At 42.7% G+C, this 22,352-nt stretch overlaps 1 pseudogene; it reads right to left on the bottom strand.

Annotated features, from left to right (window-relative positions):
• Positions 1-433: 433 nt before the first annotated feature.
• Positions 434-21,496, bottom strand: LOC148874567 (uncharacterized; annotated as a pseudogene).
• Between the last annotated feature and the right edge of the window lie 856 nt (positions 21,497-22,352).

A 22,352-nucleotide genomic window follows, 5' to 3' on the forward strand; every position in this document is an offset into this window, starting at 1 on the left:
CAGTTTTGCCCATCAATCTCCAAGGTCCAAGGCAATACTGGAAATCTGGTCCAGTTCATAGATTCAATTAATCCTACACTATATGTGCCTATGGTCTCACCCTGGCAGCTGAGACAGGCCACCCCAACCGACTTGGTGGCACCACAGTGTCAGCCTTGTCCGGATAGGTCTCCCTAGACCGACCCACTGGCTGTGAACATTCTAAACTAACATGAGTCTCATTAAGTGTCCAGTTTAAGGGTATTACACAGAAACATACCAAGGGAACATGAATCAAATATGCACTTTTATTCATTTACAATAAACTCATAAAGTACATTATTCTGATTGAAGCTAAGGGCATACAAAACTGTCTAACAGCTCCCACTTGCACTTAGGTCCAATCAGGTACTAGCCGGAGCCCCATGCTTTCCACATGTTTCTCAAACACTTTCTATGACAGTGGCTTTGTCAATGGGTCTGCTACATTTTCTGCTGACGCTACCTTCTGAATCAGGACGTCCCCTCTACCAACAATCTCCCGTAGTACGTGGTACTTCCTCTCAATGTGCTTTGACTTCGAGTGGGCTCGCGGCTCCTTAGCCTGAGCAATGGCTCCATTGTTGTCACACAACAATGGGATGGGTGATGTGCTGGACAGAACTACTCCCAACTCGTGAACGAACTTCTTCATCCACACGGCTTCTTTGGCAGCCTCACTTGCGGCAATGTACTCGGCCTCGGTTGTGGAGTCTGCAGTGGACCCCTATTTGCTGCTTTTCTAGCAAACAGCACACGATCCTATTGTGAAAACATATCCAAATGTAGACTTTCTATCATCTGGGTCTGACTGGAAATCAGCATCTGTATACCCTTGGATCTGTAGTGAGCTACCGTCGAATACTAGACAAAACTCTTTTGTCCTTCAAAGGTACTTAAGTATGTTTTTCACAGCAGTCCAATGCTCCTGCCCTAGGTTGGCCTGAAATCTGCTTACTACACTCACTGCCTGAGCTATGTCAGGACGAGTGCACAGCACGACATACATGGTGCTCCCTACGGCTGAGGCATAAGGAACGTCTTTCATGCCATCAATCTCCTCAGAAGTCTTGGGAGACATCTTCTTGGAGAGAGTGACTCCGTGCCTGAAAGGAACATTTCCTTTCTTGGAGTTTTTCATGCTGTATCTCTTGACTATTTTGTCAATGTAAGCAGATTGGGATAATCCTATTATCCGCTTCGATCTATCTCTATAGAGTCGAAGACCCAGTATATAGGAGGCTTCTCCAAGATCTTTCATGGAGAATTGCTGTGATAGCCATACTTTCACCGTAGTTAACATTCCTACATCATTCCCAATGAGTAGAATGTCATCTACATACAGAACCAAGAAGGTAACCTTATCTCCACTGTACTTCCTGTAGACACAGGGTTCATCCGGATTCTGTTCGAAGTAAAACGATTTGATAGCAGAATTAAAACGGATGTTCCAACTTCTAGAAGCTTGCTTAAGTCCATAAATGGATCTGTTAAGTTTACATACCATGTTTTCCTGTCTTGCAGCAATGAAGCCTTGCGGCTGTTGCATATAAATATCTTCAGTAAGATCTCTATTCAGGAATGCAGTTTTGACATCCATCTTCCAAATCTCATAATCATGGTATGCTGCTACAGCTAGTAGGATCCTAATGAATTTAAGCATGGCCACAGGCGAAAAGGTTTCCTCATAATCGATGCCCTCTTTCTGAGTGTACCCTTTCGCCACCAGACGAGCCTTGAAGGTCTCAACCTTACCATCGGGGCCCTTCTTCCTCTTGTAAATCCACTTGCAATCGATTGCCTTTACCCCAAAGGGCGGATCTAATAGAGTCCAGACTCTATTGGTCTCCATTGAGTCCATCTCTGCTCTCATGGCCTCCACCCACTTCTGGGAATCTATGTCCAACATAGCTTCCACGTAAATCACGGGATCCTCCTCACTACTCAAGGTTTCCACCAGGTAACTATCCTGGTCATAACCATAACGGACTGGTGGCTTGTATACCCGAGTGGATCTTCTATGTTGTTTACTACCAGGAACTTGTGGGACATCTCCCACTGCTCCTGAGCTCTCCTCATCAAGAACAACTTCCTGACTATGGGTGTCCAAGATATAATCGGTTTCCAAGAATTGTGCATTTCGACTACAAAACACTTTCTACTCACTTGGGTCATAGAATAGATAACCTACAGAGCCTTTTAGGTAGCCTACAAATAGGCAACGACTGGTATTGGATTCCAACTTGTTTGCACTCGATCTTTTAACGTGTGCTGGACAACCCCAAATCTTCAAGTGTCTGACACTTGGTTTCTTTTCGGTCCAAAGTTCATATGGAGTATTCAGAACCGATTTGGTTGGAACCCGATTCAGCACATAAATCGCTGTCTCTAATGCGTAACCCCAAAAAGATGTGGGTAACTCTGAGTGTATGAGAAGTGACCGGACCAAATCCAATAAGGTCTTATTCCTCCTCTCTGAAACACCGTTAAGTTGTGGTGTAGCAGGAGGAGCTAATTGTGATACTATCCCATTGTCCTTTAAGTAGTCCCTGAATTCGTTAGAGAGATACTCGCCACCTCGATCTGATCGGAGGGCTTTAATTTCTCTCCCTAACTGTTTCTCGACCTCTTGTCTAAACTCTTTGAACTTTTCAAAGGATTCAGACTTGTGTCTCAATAGGTACACGTAAGCATATCGTGAAAAATCATCTGTGAAGGTGATGAAATACACGTGTTGATTTTGTTTCCTAACACTCAGGGGACCACATACATCAGTATGTATTAGGTTAAGTGTGCCTGTACATCTTTCAGGCTTCCCGTTAAATGGTCGTTTCGTCATCTTGCCTTGTAGGCAAGGCTCACAAGTGGGAAGATCTTCTACAGTTAGAAAATCCAAAGGACCATCCTTTACCAACCTTGTGATTCGGTCAACACCGATGTGGCCAAGTCGGTAATGCCACAGACACGTGGGATTAACTGTATCACGGGCTCTCTTCTTGGGGATTTCAGTCGATATAGTTTCGATTATGTTAGTTTCTAGAGAAGGATGTAGAACATAGAGACCGTTCTCCAGTTCCTCGTATGCGATGAATCTGTTGATTCTTTTAATAGTGATCAGATGCATGTAGATAGCAGTCTAGCAAGGTCCTGGGGATTTCAACTGATTTGGTTGGAACCCAGTTCATCATGTAGATAGCATTCTCTGATGCATATCCCCAAAAGGATGTGGGTAATTCTGAGCGTATGAGAAGTGATCAGACCATGTCCAGCAAGGTCCTATTCCTCCTCTATAAAACACCATTGAGTTGAGGTGTATCAGGAGGAGTTAATTGTGACACTATCCCGTTGACTTTTAAGTAGTCCCTGAATTCGTCAAAGAGATACTCGCCACCTCGATCTGATCGAAGGGCCTTAATTTCTCATTAGGTACACGTAACCATATCGTGAAAAATCATCTGTAAAGGTGATGAAATACACGTGTTGATTCCGTGTCCTAACACTCAGGGGACCACATACATCAGTATGTATTAGGTCAAATGTGCATCCAGATCTTTCAGGCTTACCGTCAAATGGCCGCTTAGTCATCTTACCTTGACGGCAAGGCTCACAAGTGGGAAGATTTTCTACGGTTAGAAAATCCAAAGGACCGTCCTTTACTAGCCTTGTGATTCGGTCAATACCAATATGGCCAAGTCGGTAATGCTAGAGGCACGTGGGATTTACTGTATCACGATTCCTTTTCTTGGGATTTTTGACCGATGTAGTTTCGGTTAGGTTAGTTTCTAGAGAAGGATGTAGAACATAGAGACCGTTCTCCAGTTCCCCGCATGCGATGAATTTGCTATTCCTTTTAATAGTAATCATATTACTAAAATAAACACTATATCCATTAGCACACAGTTTAGAAACAGAAATTAAATTTCTTCTCAAGTTCTGTACATAAAGACAATCTTTAAGTACAAGGACTCATTCTCTAAAAACTAATTCTACGGTTCCTATTGCCGCAGCTGCAACACTTGTAGTCATTCCCAAAAATAGTGTCACTTCGCTTTCACTCAATCTTCTATTAACTTTGAACCCCTGCAGTGAGTTATACGCATGAGTTGAAGCCCCGGAGTCAACACACCAGGACACAGAAGTAACTAACATATTAGTTTCTATGACACAAGTTTCGATGTTACCTTTCTTGGATTCCAAGTAGGCAAGACAGTTCCTCTTCCAATGGCCGATCTGCTTGAAAAAGTGACAGACATCAGATGCCTTGTTCTTCTTCTTCTTTTTGGGTTTGGCAGCTTTCTTCTGGGGCTTCTTTGCCTTTCTCTTTTTCTTGCCCGATTTGTTAGCTTCAACAAGCATAACCACAGGCTCATCTTTCTTGAGTAGATCCTCGGCCCTCTGCAGCATATTGCTGAGTTCCTGGACGCTGACATTCAGCTTATTCATATTGTAGTTCATTGTGAACGCATTGAAGGAAGAGGGCAAAGAATTCAAGATGGCATCCACTTGCGTGCCAAGATCTAGCCCGGATCCAAGAGCTTCGAGTTCGTTAATGTATTCCATCATCCGAAGACAATGGTCATGAACTTTCTGCCCCTTGGACATCTGCGCGGTCATGAACAATTTCAGGACCTTCTGTCGAGTAGAACGGTTCTGCTCTACATACACTGTTCTTAGACTGTCCAATATGTCCTTGGCCAGTTCGATCTGATCGAACTACCTCTGTATTGAGTTGTCTAATGAGGCAATGACAAAGCAGTGGGATAGGGAGTTCTTATCCTCCCAATCTTGGTAGTCCCTCCTACAGGCCTCAAAAGCCCTATCACTCGGATGCTCCGGGGCAGGATTTTTCACCACCTTGTCTAACTTTTCGGAAGTTAGGACCAGAATAAGATTTTTGTACCAGTCGGCATAGTTTGGGCCCTTAAGCTTGTTATCGTCTAGAAGCTTTGCAAATTGACCGTTTGTCATTTTCTGATAAAACAACAAAGACGTCAGTCCACAACCTTAGTTTGATTCATGTTACCTATATAGATATGGTTTTTAACCTATGTTCCATTCCCATTTGTTCATCTCTGAGATTTCCCTCCTTTCTCAGTGACGAAGATGATGAAATGTCTTTGGAAATGTGGAAAATCACATAGGGTGCGTAAAGCCAACTGTTTTAGCTGCAAAACCCCACCACCTTTCTGTGACGGATCATATCCACTCATCAAATGAGTTTCCCTTTGGCCTCTGTCAGACAAGGTTCAGAGCCGTTTTCAGGTAAACCTTTCTGTCCAGTGAGTGCTCACCCATCATATTCAGGTTACGCCAAGGTACTGTGAGAGAGTTCCCATTTTCTGGTGAAGCCCTCCCACATCGGTCTATGACGCCCCTATCATCTTATGAAACACTCTAACAGATCCAACAGCAAATGGATAGCCCAATTTTATTGTGTGTTTCCTCATTACTGAAGAACCCATCATTGTGCTAATGACGGAAGGCCTTTAGAGAGTCCATCATATGGTGAAAGAATGGTAGGATCCATCTAATGGACGCCATAAAGGTTGCGGAATGGGTGGGCGAATTTCAAAAATTTCCTACATTCTCTCAACTGGGAATCATATTCCCTAAATTTAGAATACAATATTCAAAGATCCTACTTGAACCATAATCAAACCAGATCTGTACCAAAAGATAAATGGGAGGAATATACCTGATCCGGAGAAGCAGTATCTCCCAAAGTTGGTGTTCACGCCCAAAGAATGCTCCAAGATCCGTTCCTGCTGAAGATGACACAGTTGTGAATGGAACAGAACCAGCAGGGTGCGTCCTACACACTGGATCCTTCACAAGAATCCTATGAAAGTATTAAACACTGAATCTTTTTCAGTCTTTTTTGCAAGACTGATGTCAAGAACAGATTTCTTGACTTTCTTTTCTGCAAAGATCTAATCTTGCTATGGCAGATGGCGGCGGCAGGAGGAGATCTCCAAAACGAAAAAGGTTGAACTGCTTTTCCTGTTTTTCTGGAGAGTATGAATGAGAGCCTCTCTCAATTCGCAGGAGATATCCTATATCTCTTTAAGGTGGTTCAAAATCTCCTTTCTTCTTGATTAAGAAACCTCCCTTTTAGGAGTTATCCCAATCCAAATCAGTATTTGGATAGGGGATAATCTTAATCCTTTCTGCAGATAGAGTTAGCTTACTCCTGATCTTATCAGGAGGTTACCGGATTTAAATCTAATTTGAATTTGGTATCTAAGAGTGGATAAGGCTAAAGGCCCAATCCTTTTACAAACTTTAATCTCAAATTCGCCCCATGGATGGGTGATCATATCAGCCCACCTCGAAATGGGCTTTTGGCCCATTAAGTGTTCAGTGTCTAATTACTTTCCAATCTGCTGCCCAATTGGGCTTCTTTGTATGGCATGGGACCCAAGCATTGATCTACACACCAGCCACATGGGTTCGGCCTAGCCTCTAAAACAAGGCCCAGCCGAATTCACTGAAAAACTCAATGAACCCCTTGAGTCCATCATATGGACCCTATGGGCCCAACACTTACATTAAGTGGTCCCTGGGCCAAGCCATCAGCCCTTAATGATCAAGCACTGCCCGACAAGAGAGGACCTCTCCCTCGGCTACAAGGAACAGTGCCGCACTCTCCTCTCACATGGATCCCGGGAATTAAAACCATTTGCAAACAATTCGAAACCGTACATATATATATAAATATATTAATTTTGCAAAACAAAATTCCAACGATTGAAATCAACTGTCGGCAGTTTGGTTTCCATCAGAGAGAGTGCATTCCTGATCATTACCCTTTGTCCGACAAAGTGGCTGATTCTGTCACTATGATCACCCACTCAGATTATTTCTCAAACTGCCCCAACATACCCAGGTTTTGATCCCCGCTAAGGATCTCACTGAATGGCATATCAAAGGCAGCCTGATCCAACACCTAGTGAAATGTCATAATCGAGTCTAGGGGTCAGGTGTAACTTTCCAGTTTTGCCCATCTATCTCCAAGGTCCAGGGCAATACTAGAAATCTGGTCCGGTTCAAGGATTCAAGTAATCCCATACTGCATGTGCCTCGGGTCTTACCGTGATGGCTGAGACAGGCCATCCCAACACTTGGTGGCACATCAGCATCAGCCTTGGCAGGATAAATCTCCCCAGACTTATCCAATGGCTGTGAACATTTAAAACTAACATGAGTCTCTATAAATGTCCAGTTTTAGGGTTTTACACAGAATTAAACCAAACAACATGAATCAAACATGCACTTTATTTATTTCCACTAAATAACAAAAGTACATCAAATCAGATTGAAGCTAAGGGCACACAAAACTGTCTAACAGCTCCCACTTGCACTTAGGTCCAATCTGGTACAAGCCGGAGTCCCATACTTTCCACGTGTTTCTCAAACACCTTCTGTGCCAGTGGCTTAGTCAATGGGTCTGCCACATTATCCGCTGATGCTACCTTCTGAATCAGGACGTCCCCTCTACCAACGATCTCCCGTAGTACATGGTACTTTCTCTCGATGTGCTTCGACTTCGAGTGAGCCCGAGGCTCTTTAGCCTAGGCGATCGCTCCATTGTTGTCACACAACGGGATGGGAGATGTGCTGGATGGAATCGCTCCCAATTCGTGTATGAACTTCTTCATCCACACGGCTTCCTTGGCATCTTCACTTGCGGCAATGTACTCGGCCTCGGTTGTGGAGTCTGCAGTGGACCCCTTTTTGCTGCTTTTCCAGTAAACAGCACACGATCCTATCGTGAAAACATACCTAGATGTAGACTTTCTATCATCTGGATCCGACTGGAACTTGTAGTGAACTACCATCGAATACCAGACAAAACTCTTTTGTCCTTCGAAGGTATTTGAGTATGTTCTTCACAGTAGTCCAATGCTCCTACCCTGGGTTTGCCTGGAATCTGCTTACCACACTCACCGCCTGAGCAATGTCAGGGCGAGTGCACAGCTTGGCATACATGATGCTCCCTACGGCTGAGGCATAGGGAACGTCTCTCATGCTCTCAATCTCCTCAGAAGTCTTGGGAGACATCTTCTTGGAGAGAGTGACTCCGTGCCTGAAAGGAACGTTTCCTTTCTTGGAGTTCTCCATGCTGTACCTCTTGACAATTTTGTCAATATAAGCAGCCTGGGATAATCCAATTATCCGCTTTGATCTATCTCTATAGAGTCGAAGACCCAGTATGTATGAAGCTTCTCCAAGATCTTTCATGGAGAACTGCTGTGATAGCCATACCTTGACCGAAACCAACATTCCTACATCATTCCCAATGAGTAGGATATCGTCCATGTACAACACCAAAAAGGTGATCTTATCCCCACTGGACTTCCTGTAAACACAGGGCTCATCCGGATTCTGCTCAAAGTCAAACGTTTTGACTGTATAATCAAAACGGATGTTCCAACTCCTAGAAGCCTGCTTAAGTCCATATATGGATCTATTAAGTTTACATACCATGTGTTCCTGACCAGCAGCAATGAAGCCTTGCGGCTGCTGCATGTAGATATCTTCACTAAGATCTCCTTTCAGGAACGCGGTTTTGACATCCATTTGCCAAATCTCATAGTCATGGTACGCTGCTACAGCTAGCAGGATCCTAATGGATTTAAGCATGGCCACGGGCGAAAAAGTTTCCTCATACTCGATGCCTTCTTTCTGAGTATACCCTTTTGCCACCAAGCGAGCTTTAAAGGTCTCAATCCTGCCATCGGGGCCCTTCTTCCTCTTGTAGATCCATTTGCAACCAATTGCTTTTACCCCGGGGGGCGGATCCACTAGAGTCCAGACTCCATTGGTCTCCATTGAGTCCATTTCAGCTCTCATGGCCTCCACCCACTTCTAGGAGTCTATGTCTAACATAGCTTCCGCGTAAGTCACGGGATCCTCTTCACTAGTCAAGGTTTCCACCAGGTAACTATCCTGGTCATAACCATATCGGACTGGTGGTCTGGATACCCGGGTGGTTCTTCTAGGTTGGTAATTACCTGGAATTTGTAGGACATCTCCCACTGCTCCTTAGCTCTCCTCATCAAGAACTATTTCCTGACGATGGGTGTCCAGGATGTAATCTGATTCTAAGAACTGGGTGTTTCGACTGCAGAACACTTTCTGCTCACTCGGGTCATAGAATAGATAACCCACCGAATCCTTTGGGTAGCCTATAAACAGGCAATGACTGGTTTTAGATTCCAACTTGTCCGCACTTGTTCTTTTAACGTGTGCAGGACAACCCCAAATCTTCAAGTGTCTTACACTTGGCTTCCTTCCGGTCCAAAGTTCATATGGAGTTTTCGGAACTGATTTGGTTGGAACCCGATTCAGCACGTAGATAGCAGTCTCTAATGCGTATCCCCAAAAGGATGTGGGTAATTGTGAGCGTACGAGAAGTGACCGGACCATGTCTAACAAGGTCCTATTCCTCCTCTCTAAAACACCGTTGAGTTGAGGTGTAGCAGGAGGAGCTAATTGTGACACTATCCCATTGACCTTTAAGTAGTCCCTGAATTCGTCAGAGAGATACTCGCCACCTCGATCTGATCAAAGGGCCTTAATTTCTCTCCCTAACTGTTTCTCGACTTCCTATCTGAACTCTTTGAACTTTTCAAATGATTCAGACTTATGTCTCATTAGGTACACGTAACCATATCGTGAAAAATCATCTGTAAAGGTGATGAAGTACACGTGTTGATTCCGTGTCCTAACACTCAGGGGACCACATACATCAGTATGTATTAGGTCAAGTGTGCCTTCAGATCTTTCAGGCTTACCGTCAAATGGCCGCTTAGACATCTTAACTTGAAGGCAAGGTTCACAAGTGGGAAGATTTTCTACGGTTAGAAAATCCAAAGGACCATCCTTTACCAGCCTTGTGATTCGGTCAATACCGATATGGCCAAGTCGGTAATGCCAGAGGCACGTGGGACTTACTGTATCACGATTACTTTTCTGGGGATTTTCGACTGACGTAGTTTCGGTTAAGTTAGTTTCCAGAGAAGGATGTAGAACATAGAGACCGTTCTCTTGTTCCCCACATGCGATGAATTTATTATTCCGTTTAACAGTAATCATATTACTAAAATAAACAGTATATCCATCAGCACACAGTTTTGAAACAGAAATTAAATTTCTTCTCAAGTTCTGTACATAAAGACAATCTTTAAGTACAAGTATTCCTTCTTTAAAAATTAATTCTACGGTTCCTATTGCCGCTGCTGCAACACTTGCAGTTGTTCCCAAGAATAATGTCACTTCTCCTTCACTCAACCTTCTGCTAACTTTGAACCCCTGCAGTGAGTTACACGCATGAGTTGAAGCCCCGGAGTCAACACACCAGGACACAGAAGTAACTAACATGTTAGTTTCTATGACACAAGTTTCGATGTTACCTTTCTTAGATTCCAGGTAGGCAGGACAATTCCTCTTCCAGTGGCCGGTCTGCTTGCAGAAGTGACAGACATCAGATGCCTTGTTCTTCTTCTGCTTCTTAGGATTGGTAGCCTTCTTCTGAGGCTTCTTTGCCTTTCTCTTTTTCTTGCCCGATTTGTTAGCTTCAGCAAGCATAACTACAGGCTCATCCTTCTTGAGTAGATCCTCGGCTCTCTGCAACATATTGCTGAGTTCCTGGACGCTGACATTCAGCTTATTCATATTGTAGTTCATTGTGAACGCATTGAAGGAAGAGGGCAAAGAATTGAGGATGGCATCCATTTGCATGCCAAGATCTAGCCCGGATCCAAGAGCTTCAAGTTCGTTAATGTAACCCATCATCCGAAGACAATGGTCATGAACTTTCTGCCCTTTGGTCATCTGCGCGGTCATGAACAATTTCAGGACCTTCTGTCGAGTAGAACGGTTCTGCTCTACATACATTGTTCTTAGACTGTCCAATATGTCCTTGGCTAGTTCGATCTGATTGAACTGCCTCTGTATTGAGTTGTCTAATGAGGCAACGACAAAGCAGCGGGCTAGGGAGTTCTTATCCTCCCACTCTTGGTAGTCCCTCCTACGGGCCTCAGAAGCCCTATCACCCGGACGTTCCGGTGCAGGATTTTTCACCACCTTGTCTAACTTTTCGGAAGTTAGGACCAGCATAAGATTTCTGTATCAGTCGGCATAGTTTGGTCCCTTAAGCTTGTTATCGTCTAGAAGCTTTGCAAATTGACCGTTTGCCATTTTCTGATAAAATAGCAAAATCATTTGTCCACAACCTTAATTTGATTCATGTTACCTACATAGATATGGCTTTTAATCTATGTTCCATTCCCATTTGTTCATCTCTGAAATTTCCCTCCTTTCTCAGTGACGGAGACGACGAAATGTATCTGGAAATGTGGGAAATCACATGGGGTGCGTGAAGCCAACTGTTTCAGCTGCATAACCTCACCACCTTTCTGTGACGGATCATATCCACTCATCAAATGAGTTTCACTTTGGCCTCTGTCAGACAAGGTTCAGAGCCGTTTTTAGGTAAACCTTTCTGTCCAGTGAGTGCTTACCCATCATATTCAGGTTACGCCAAGGTACCGTGAGAGAGTTCCCATTTTCTGGTGAATCCCCTCCCACATCGGTCTATGACGCCCCTATCATCTTATGAAACACTCTAATAGATCCAACAGCAAATGGATAGCCCAATTTTATGGTGCGTTTCCTCATTACTGAAGGACCCATCATTGTGCTAATGACGGAAGGCCTTTAGAGAGTCCATCACATGGGTCTCCCTATCACAAGCATTCATATTTGCTGGAGGGAACAAAAACGCCCTAGTTTTAATTTAGGTCAAACCAGAGTGGCTCCCACTGACTTTCATAAAGTCAGATTTCTGGTGGGCCTTAATCGGCTAGGGGTTCCGTACGCATCCCTTTTCAGGGTTGTGGGGCCCACCAAGCAAAGAGGGGTCATCCAATGACCTTGAAGGACACTATGGCAATGATGTGCATTCAGCCGGTGTGCGCAAGAGCCACTAACGATTCTTCATGGGCCAAGTACTTATGGCCCATGGTCGCAGCACATCAAACATCCAAACATCACATGTAAAGGAGGAATTGATCCAATCAATTAACTGCTGTAAAGCCCATTGAACAACCCATTTAAAAACTATGTCATTAACAATTAGTGACTACTAGGTGTATGGGCTGAATCGCAGATAGCAGTTCGGCCCATACAGCTTATCTCACAGTAATGGGCCTTTTGCAGTTTTAGCCCTTTAAAACTGGGCTTTACAGGTGGGCCGAATTAATCCTTGTAATTGAACATCAGATTTGGAACAGCAAGTGTGAGAAATACAGACTGAAAAGCAGTCCCTATCGAACCCCAGATTCGGTCCAAACAGTTTTGGTCCAATCTAGTCCGAGAGGATCCAAAACTGATTTTCATTTCAAGAATTAATTCATGAAAGATTTGAAATTAATAATTTTGATTTCAAACAATCACAAATCAAACTATGGACTGTTCGCACCACCTGCAAAACAGAGGTTAATCACAAGGGTTGTAGTTTCACAAACTGCAAATCGCAAAAAACGATTTCTCCAATTGCAAACCTCCAGCGCCGCCTTCTTCTTCCTTCTTCTTTAATCAAGAAAAATAACAGAAATCCTATTTCTATTAATTACATTCTTGATCAAATCCTATACATTCAGTCTAAAATTAAAAAAAAAATTATTTACAAACCGAATATAAATAAATAGAAAGAAAAAGGGTGCGCAGACTATCTGCGCCAAATCTGCACTGTGATCTCCAGGTTCGAACAGTCCATTAAATCAAAATAAATAAAGAACAATTCTAAATAAATTTTGGATTTAATAAAATTAATTTCAGATCAATCGCCCTTAACAAGAAACAGTTTCTTGAAAAATAGAAAACAATCTGCGCAAATCCTGAAAGAACACCTTCTATCCACCTGCACAGGGTCAGATCTGATTTTCTTTTGGTTAAAGATTCGAACCTGTGGCTCTGATACCACTGAAAGAATGGTAGGATCCATCTAATGGACGCCATAAAGGTTGCGGAATGGGTGGGCGAATTTCAAAAATTTCCTACCTTCTCTCAACTGGGAATCATATTCCCTAAATTTAGAATACAATATTCAAGGATCCTACTCGAACCATAATCAAACCAGATCTGTACCAAAAGATAAATGGGAGGAATATACCTGATCCGGAGAAGCAGTATCTCCCAAAGTTGGTGTTCACGCCCAAAGAATGCACCAAGATCCGTTCCTGCTGAAGATGACACAGCTGTGAATGGAACAGAACCAGCAGGGTGCGTCCTACACACTGGATCCTTCACAAGAATCCTCTGGAAGTATTAAACACTGAATCTTTTTCAGTCTTTTTTGCAAGACTGATGTCAAGAACAGATTTCTTGACTTTCTTTACTACAAAGATCTAATCTTGCAATGGCAGATGGCGGCGGCAGGAGGAGATCTCCAAAACGAAAAAGGCTGAACTGCTTTTCCTGTTTTTCTGGAGAGTATGAATGAGAGCCTCTCTCAATTCGCAGGAGATATCCTATATCTCTTTAAGGTGGTTCGAAATCTCCTCCTTTCTTCTTGATTAAGAAACCTCCCTTTTAGGAGTTATCCCAATCCAAATCAGTATTTGGATAGGGGATAATCTTAATCCTTTCTGCAGATAGAGTTAGCTTACTCCTGATCTTATCAGGAGGTTACCGGATTCAAATCTAATTTGAATTTGGTCTCTAAGAGTGGATAAGGCTAAAGGCCCAATCCTTTTACAAACTTTAATCTCAAATTCGCCCCATGGATGGGTGATCATATCAACCCACCTCGAAATGGGCTTTTGGCCCATTAAGTGTTCAGTGTCTAATTACTTTCCAATCAGCTGCCCAGTTGGGCTTCTTTGTATGGCGTGGGACCCAAGCATTGATCTACACACCAGCCACATGGGTTCGGCCTAGCCTCTAAAACAAGGCCCAGCCGAATTCACTGAAAAACTCAATGAACCCCTTGAGTCCATCATATGGACCCTATGGGCCCAACACTTACATTAAGTGGTCCCTGGGCCAAGCCATCTTATAAAAACCCAGGGACTGTGGGTAGGTGCAAGATTAGCCCATCAGGTATTATCCTCAATGGTCTTACACTTAACCTCTCAGCCCTTAATGATCAAGCACTGCCCGACAAGAGAGGATCTCTCCCTCGGCTGCAAGGAACAGTGCCGCACTCTCCTCTCACATGGATCCCGGGAATTAAAACCATTTGCAAACAATTCGAAACCGTACATATAGATATAAATATATTAATTTTGCAAAACAAAATTCCAACGATTGAAATCAACTGCCGGCAGTTTGGTTTCCATCAGAGAGAGTGCATTCCCGATCATTACCCTTTGTCCGACAAAGTGGCTGATTCTGTCACTATGATCACCCACTCAGATTATTTCTCAAACTGCCCCAACATACCCAGGTTTTGATCCCCGCTAAGGATCTCACTGAATGGCATATCAAAGGCAGCCTGATCCAACACCTAGTGAAATGTCATAATCGAGTCTAGGGGTCAGGTGTAACTTTCCAGTTTTGCCCATCTATCTCCAAGGTCCAGGGCAATACTGGAAATCTAGTCCGGTTCAAGGATTCAAGTAATCCCATACTGCATGTGCCTCGGGTCTTACCGTGGTGGCTGAGACAGGCCATCCCAACACTTGGTGGCACATCAGCATCAGCCTTGGCAGGATAAATCTCCCCAGACTTATCCAACGGCTGTGAACATTTAAAACTAACATGAGTCTCTATAAATGTTCAGTTTTAGGGTTTTACACAGAATTAAACCAAACAACATGAATCAAACATGCACTTTATTTATTTCCACTAAATAACAAAAGTACATCAAATCAGATTGAAGCTAAGGGCACACAAAACTGTCTAACATATGGATCTTCTTATCACGTTCACTCATATTTGCTGGAGGGAACAAAATTACGCCCTAGTTCTAATTTAGGTCAAACCAGAGTTGCTCCCATTGACTTTCATAAAGTCAGATTTCTGGTGGGCCTTAATCGGCTAGGGATTCCGTATGCATCCCTTTTCTGGGTTGTGGGGCACACCAAGCAAGGAGAGCTCATCCAATGACCTTAAGGGACACCATGGCAATGATGTGCAATCAGCCATGGTGTGTGCAAGAGCCAGTAACGAGTCATCATGGGCCAAGTGCTTATGGCCCATGGTCGCAGCACATCAAACATCCAAACATCACATGTAAAGGAGGAATTGATCCAATCAATTAACTGCTATAAAGCCCATCGAATAGCCCATTTAAAAACCAAAGCATTAACAATTAATGTCTATTAGGTGTATGGGCTGAATCGCAGTTAGCAGTTCGGCCCATACAGCTTTTCTCACAATAATGGGCTTTTGCAATTTTAACTCATTAAAACTGGGCTTTATAGATGGGCCGAATTAATCCCTGTAATTGAACATCAGATTTGGAACAGCAAGTTTGAGAAATATGGACTGAAAAACAGCCCCCTTCGAACCCCAGATTTGGTCCAAACAGTTTTGGTCCAATCTAGTCCGAAATGGTCCGAAACTGATTTTCAATTCAAGAATTAATTCATGAAAGATCTGAAATTAATAATCTTGATTTTGAACAAACACAAATCAACTATGGACTATTCGCACCACCTGAAAAATAGAGGTTAATCACTAATGTTGCAGTTTCACAAACTGCAAATCGCAGGAAGCGATTTGTCCATCTGCAAATCTCCAGCGCAGCCATCTTCTTCCTTCTTCTTTAATCAAGAAAATAAATAACAGAAATCCTATTTCTATTAATTAATTACATTCTTGATCAAATCCTATACATTCAGTCTAGAAAATAAAAAAATTATTTACAGACCGAATTGAATAAAATAAATGGAAAAAGGGTGCGCAGACCATCTGCACCAAAACTGCATTGCGATCTCCAGGTTCGAACAGTCCATTAAATCAAAATAAAGAAAGAACAATTCTAAATAAATTTTGGAATTTAACAAAATTAATTTCAGATCAATCGCCCTTAGCAAGAAACCATTTCTTGAAAAAAAGAAAGCAATCTACGCAAATCATGGCAGAACATCTTCTGTCCATCTGCGCAGGGTCAGATCTGATTTTCTTTTGGTTCAAGATATGAACCTGGCTCTGATACCACTGAAAGAATGGTAGGATCCATCTAATGGACGCCAAAAAGGTTGCGGAATGGGTGGGCGAATTTCAAAAATTTCTCTACCTTCTTCCAACTGGGAATCACATTCCCTAAATTTAGAATACAATATTCAAGGATCCAACTTGAACCATAATCGAACCAGATCTGAACCAAAAGCAAAAGGAAGGAATATACTTGATCCGGAGAAGCAATATCTCCCAAAGTTGGTGTTCACGCCTAAAGAAGAAACCAAGATCCGCTCCTGCTGAAGATGACACAGTTGTGGGTGGAACGGAACCAGTAGGGTGCGTCCTACACACTGGATCCTTCGCAAGAATCCTCTGGAAACTCTGAACACCGAATCATTTTCAGTCTTTCCTGCAAGACTGATGTCAAGAACCGATTTCTTGACTTCCTATTGCTGCAAAGATCAAATTTTGCAAGAGGGAATGGCGGCGGCTGGAGGAGAATTCCAGGGACGAAGATTGCTGAACTGCTTCTCTTCTCTCTGGAGTATGAATGAGATCTAATCTCTATTCGTAGGATGTATCCTTGCACACAACCTCTGGTTCGAAATCTGATGTTTTTTTTTTTTTTAGGGTTTCTCCTCTTTTCTTCTTGATTAAGAAACCTCCTAATTAGGAGTTATCCCAATCCAAATCAGTATTTGGATAAGGGATTATCTTAATCCTATCTGCAGATTAAGTTAGCTTACTTCTGATCTTATCAGGAGGTTACCAGATTCAAATCTAATTTGAATTTGGTCTCCTAGAGTGGATAAGGTTAAAGGCCCAATCCATTTACTAACATTAATCTCAGATTCGCCCCATAGATGGGTGATCATATTAGCCCAGCTCGAAATGGGCTTTCGGCCCATTTAGTGTTCAGTGTTTAACTAGTTTCCAATCTGCTGCCCAGTTGGGCTTCTTTGTATGGTGTGGGACCCAAGCATTGATCTACACACCAGCCACATGGGTTCGGCCCAGCCTTTATTACAAGGCCCAGCCGAATTCACTGAAAAACTCAGTAAACCCCTGAGCCCATCATATGGACCCTATGGGCCCAACACTTACATTAATTGGTCCCTGGGGCAAGCCATCTTATAAAAACCCAAGGACTGTGGGCAGGTGCAAGATTAGACCATCAGGTACTATCCTAAATGGTCTTACACTTGACCTCTCAGCCCTTAATGATCAAGCACTGCCCAACAAAAGAGGACACCTCCCTCGGCTGCAAGGAACAGTGCCGTACTCTCTGCTCACATGGATCCCGGGAATTAAAACCATTTGCAAACGTTTTGAAACCGTACATATATATATATATATATATATATATTAATTTTGCAAAAACAAAATTCCAATGATAGAAATCAACTGCCGGTAGTTTGGTTTCCATCAGAGAGAGTGCCTTTCCCGATCATTACCCTTGTCCGACAAAGGGGTTGATCCTGTCACTATGATCACCCACTCAGATGAATTCTCGGACTGTCCCAACATTCCCAGGTTTTGATCCCCGCTAAGGATCTCATTGATTGGCATATCAAAGACAGCCCGATCCGACACTTAGTGAAGTGTCATAAATGAGTCTAGGGGTCAGGTGTAACTTTCCAGTTTTGCCCATCTGTCTCCAAGGTCCAGGGAAATACTGGAAATCTGGTCCGGTTGAAAGGTTCTATTAATCCCATACTGCATATGCCTTGGGTCTTACCCTGGTGGCCGAAACAGGCCATCCCAACACTTGGTGGCACACCAGTATCATCCTTGGCAGGATAAATCTCCCCAGACTTATCCAATGGCTGTGAACATTTAAAACTAACACGAGTCTCTATAAGTGTCCAGTTTTAGGGTTTTACACAGAATCATACCAAACAACATGAATCAAGCATGCACTTTAATTATTTCCACTAAATACAAAAGTACATCAAATCGGATTGAAGCTAAGGGCATACAAAATTGTCTAACACCTAATCCCATTAGGAGTTGCTGATCCAAATCATATTTCGATGAGAAGTCCCTTTAAGTGATAAGGGAGAACCCTTATTTTATCTACAGATTAGATCATTCCTCTCCTAATCCCATTAGAAGGCTCCTAGATCAAAATATTATTTAGATCTTGGAATCTCTTAGTGGATAGGGTCAAGGCCCAATCCTATTAGCTGATCCAATCCCAGAATTCGCCCCTTAAGTAACTGATCAAATCAGTCCAGTTTGAAATGGGCTTTAGGCCCATTGAAGTTGTGTGCTCATTTAGCCTTCCAAACTACTGCCCAATTGGGCTTCCTTGTATGGCATGGGACCCATGAAGGGATGAGAAATCCATCCCATGGACACCCAAAGATTGCGGAATAAGGGGCAAATTTCAAAAAAAAATTCTCTCCCTTCAACTAGGAATCACATTCCCTATTTAGAAAATCATATTTTCAAAGATCATTCTTGAACCTTAAACTGAACCAGATCTGAACCAAAAGGAATAGGAGAGAATTATACCTGATACGGAGAAGTAGTATCTCCCAATGGAGGTGTTCACGCCCAAGGAAGGATCCAAAGACTGTTCCCACTGAAGATGGCGCAGTGCAGGATGGAGCAGAATCAGCAGTGTTCTTCTCCAAGAACTCTGTCCTTCGCAAGAATTAGCAGAATGGCACGTTAGCACAGCTTTCTATCAATTCTTTCTCAAAGAACTGATGTCAAGATCGAATCTTGACTTCTCCCACAACTAGAGATCGAACTGGCAAACAGGGTGACAATAACAGGGAGGCGGCAAGAGAGTATTCACAGGGTGCAGAATTCTCTCTTCTTAATTTCAGCACTAAAGAAAATCTGATGTCTCTACCTAAGGCTGCCGCCCCCTTCTTCTTTTGTTAACCTAAAAGATCAGCTCCTAATCCCATTAGGAGCTGCTTATCCAAATCATATTTGGATCAGCCTTCTCTTCCGGTGATAAAGATAAACCCTTACCTTATCTGCAGATTTGATTAGTTTCTCCTAATCTCATTAGGAGGCTTCTAGATCTGAATCACATTTAGATCTGGACTCTCTGAGTGGATAGGGTCAAGACTCTATCCTACCTGCTAATCTATCTCAGAATTCCCCCCATTATTAACTAAATAAATAGCCAAGTTCGAAATGGGCTTTAGGCCCATTAAGCTTATGTACTCACTTAACCTTCCTAACTTCTGCCCAGTTGGGCTTCCTTGTATGGCGTGGGACCCAAGCATTGATCTACACATCAGACACATGGGTTCGGCCCAGCCTTTGTTGCAAGGCCTGGCCGAATACACTGTTAAGGACAGTGCACCCCCTGAAATCCATCAAATGGGCTCTATGGGCCCAACACTTACCCTAAGTTGTCCCTGGGCCAAGCCACCTTTTAACACCCAAGGACTATGGGCAAATGCAAGATTAGCCCATCAGGTATTATCCTCAATGGTCTTACACTTAACCTCTCAGCCCTTAATGATCATACACTACCCGACAAGAGAGGACCTCTCCCTCGGCTGCAAGGAACAGTGTTGCACTCTCTACTTATATGGATCCCGAGAATTAAAAGCTTTTGCAAATATTTTGGAAACCAAAATATATATACTTTTATATATCATATAAAATATACTTTGCAAAACAAATCTCAACGGTTGAAATCGGCTTCTGGCAGTCTTGGTTTCCATCAGTGAGAGTGCAACCCCGATCATTACCTTTGTCTGACAAAGGGGCTGATCCTGTCACTATGATCACCCACTCAGATGAATTCTCGGACTGTCCCAACATACCTAGGTTTTGACCCCCGCTAAGGATCTCACTGATTGGTACATCAAAGATAGCCCAATCCGACACCTAGTGTAGTATCATAATCGAGTCTAGGGGTCGGGTGTAACTTTCCAGTTTTGCCCATCAATCTCCAAGGTCTAGGGCAATTCTGGAAATCTGGTCCAATTCATAGATTCAAATAATCCTACACTATAAGTGCCTAGGGTCTCACCCCGGTAGCTGAGACACGCCACCCCAACCGACTTGGTGGCACTATAGTGTCAGCCTTGTCAGGATAGGTCTCCCCAGACTGATCCACTGGTTATGAACATTCTAAACTAACACGAGTCTCATTAAGTGTCCAGTTTAAGGGTATTACACAGAAACATACCATAGGAACATGAATCAAATATGCACTTTTATTCATTTACAATAAACTCATAAAGTACATCATTCTGATTGAATCTAAGGGCATACAAAACTGTCTAACAATCCAAACATTGATCTACACATCAGCCACATGGATTCAGCCCAGCCTCTGCTACAAGGCCTGGCCGAAGACTCTGTTATGGACAGTGCACCCCCTAAAACCCATCACATGGGCTCTATGGGCCCAACACTTACCCTGAGTGGTCCCTGGGCCAAGCCACCTTGTAACACCCAGGGACTGTGGGCAGATGCAAGATTAGCCCATCAGGTATTACCCTCAATGGTCTTACACTTAACCTCTTAGCCCTTAATGATCATACACTGCCCGACAAGAGAGGACCTCTCCCTCGGTTGCAAGGAATAGTGTTGCACTCTCTACTTATATGGATCCCGGGAATTAAAACCTTTTGCAAACATTTTGGAAACCATAATATATATACTTTTATATCTCATATAAAATATACTTTGCAAAACAAATCTCAACGGTTGAAATCGGCTTCCGGCAGTCTTGGTTTCCATCAGTGAGAGTGCAGCTCCGATCATTACCTTTGTCTGACAAAGGGGCTGATCCTGTCACTATGATCACCCACTCAGATGAATTCTCGGACTGTCCCAACATACCCATGTTTTGACCCCCGCTAAGGATCTCACTGATTGGTACATCAAAGATAGCCTAATCCGACACCTAGTGTAGTATCATAATCGAGTCTAGGGGTTGGGTGTAACTTTTCAGTTTTGCCCATTGACGGGTTTGTCGAAGCCCTTAAAATTATTACTAGTCCCACAATAAAATATTTGCAGTAAAAGTGGTTCTAGGTCGAATCCCACAGGGAGCAAATCAATAATCTCTTATCCGAATGGGTAAAGTAATTGTGTGGGAAAAATAAATAACTAAAATTAAAAGAATAACAAACTAAACAAACAAGAGAAAATCAGTCTTACCGAATTCTGGTTCAAGGGTTCGGGTTGAATCGATTGGCCATCGATCCTAGGTACAATTTAGCATTCTTACAATTCAAGCATTTAACCTTAGATTTATTAGGATAGCCATAATAAACCATGTGTTTTCCTAATTCAGTTGACCAAACCTAGCATTCGATCAACACTTATCACCACTCAGCTGTGTACGATAACGTTCCATGTTAAACAATGATAGCATTAAGATTTGTGAAAATAGTTAAACCAAATTAACAATAATTAAGATAGCTACAATTACTGAATTTTGTTCCATCGATTCTTTTATGTTGAATCATGTTAAAACATTGGTCAAAGGCTGTCACGAACAATTGACCCAAAAAGATATTAACCTAATTGCTACTTGTACCATTATTCGTGACAATTACGGATCACCGAAATCATGGATAGCAGTAGGAAAATCAACATTAATTCAGTTTGTCAGACTAATTAACATTAACATCCAAAATAAATGTGCACAAGAACCAATGAATACTTGAATTAAAAAGAAAGAAAATAAAGTAACTACAGAACCTCACAATGACACAATCGAACCTCCCCCCTTGAACCAGAAAAAGAAGCTTAGCTACTCATGATCTGCGCAATCTCCATGCTCTTCTTCTCCATAGCCGAACTGCCTTCTTGCTTCTTGGTCTTCTTGATGATCTCTTGGATCATGGAATGAATGATTAGTAGAGCTGGTTCACCCCCCTCTTTATATAGCCAAAGGAGAGGGCTGTTTTCCAACTCCTTTTAGGAGATCATCTTATCCTTAGGGTGTTTTGATCTTATCTTGAACTAATCCTATCCTATCTCTTATCTAATGCTCTAATCTCAATCTTCTTATCTCTCTAGAATTACATTCAAGACTTTAGATCTGATAAAACTCTCTCCTTGGAGATTCCATTCGAAATTCGGACTCTTAACTCTTGAATTCGAGTTGGGCTGCTTCAAGGTACTTCTGCGAGTTGGGCTTAAGTTGTGAAATGGGCCTGGCTGCGAACTTGCTCCGACTTTGGGTTCATTTTCGTAATCGATGCGGG

Source organism: Nelumbo lutea, chromosome 1 (genome assembly GCF_056320005.1).
Source record: "Nelumbo lutea isolate HS-2025 chromosome 1, American lotus-T2T, whole genome shotgun sequence".
In the NCBI taxonomy this organism is placed as follows: domain Eukaryota; kingdom Viridiplantae; phylum Streptophyta; class Magnoliopsida; order Proteales; family Nelumbonaceae; genus Nelumbo; species Nelumbo lutea.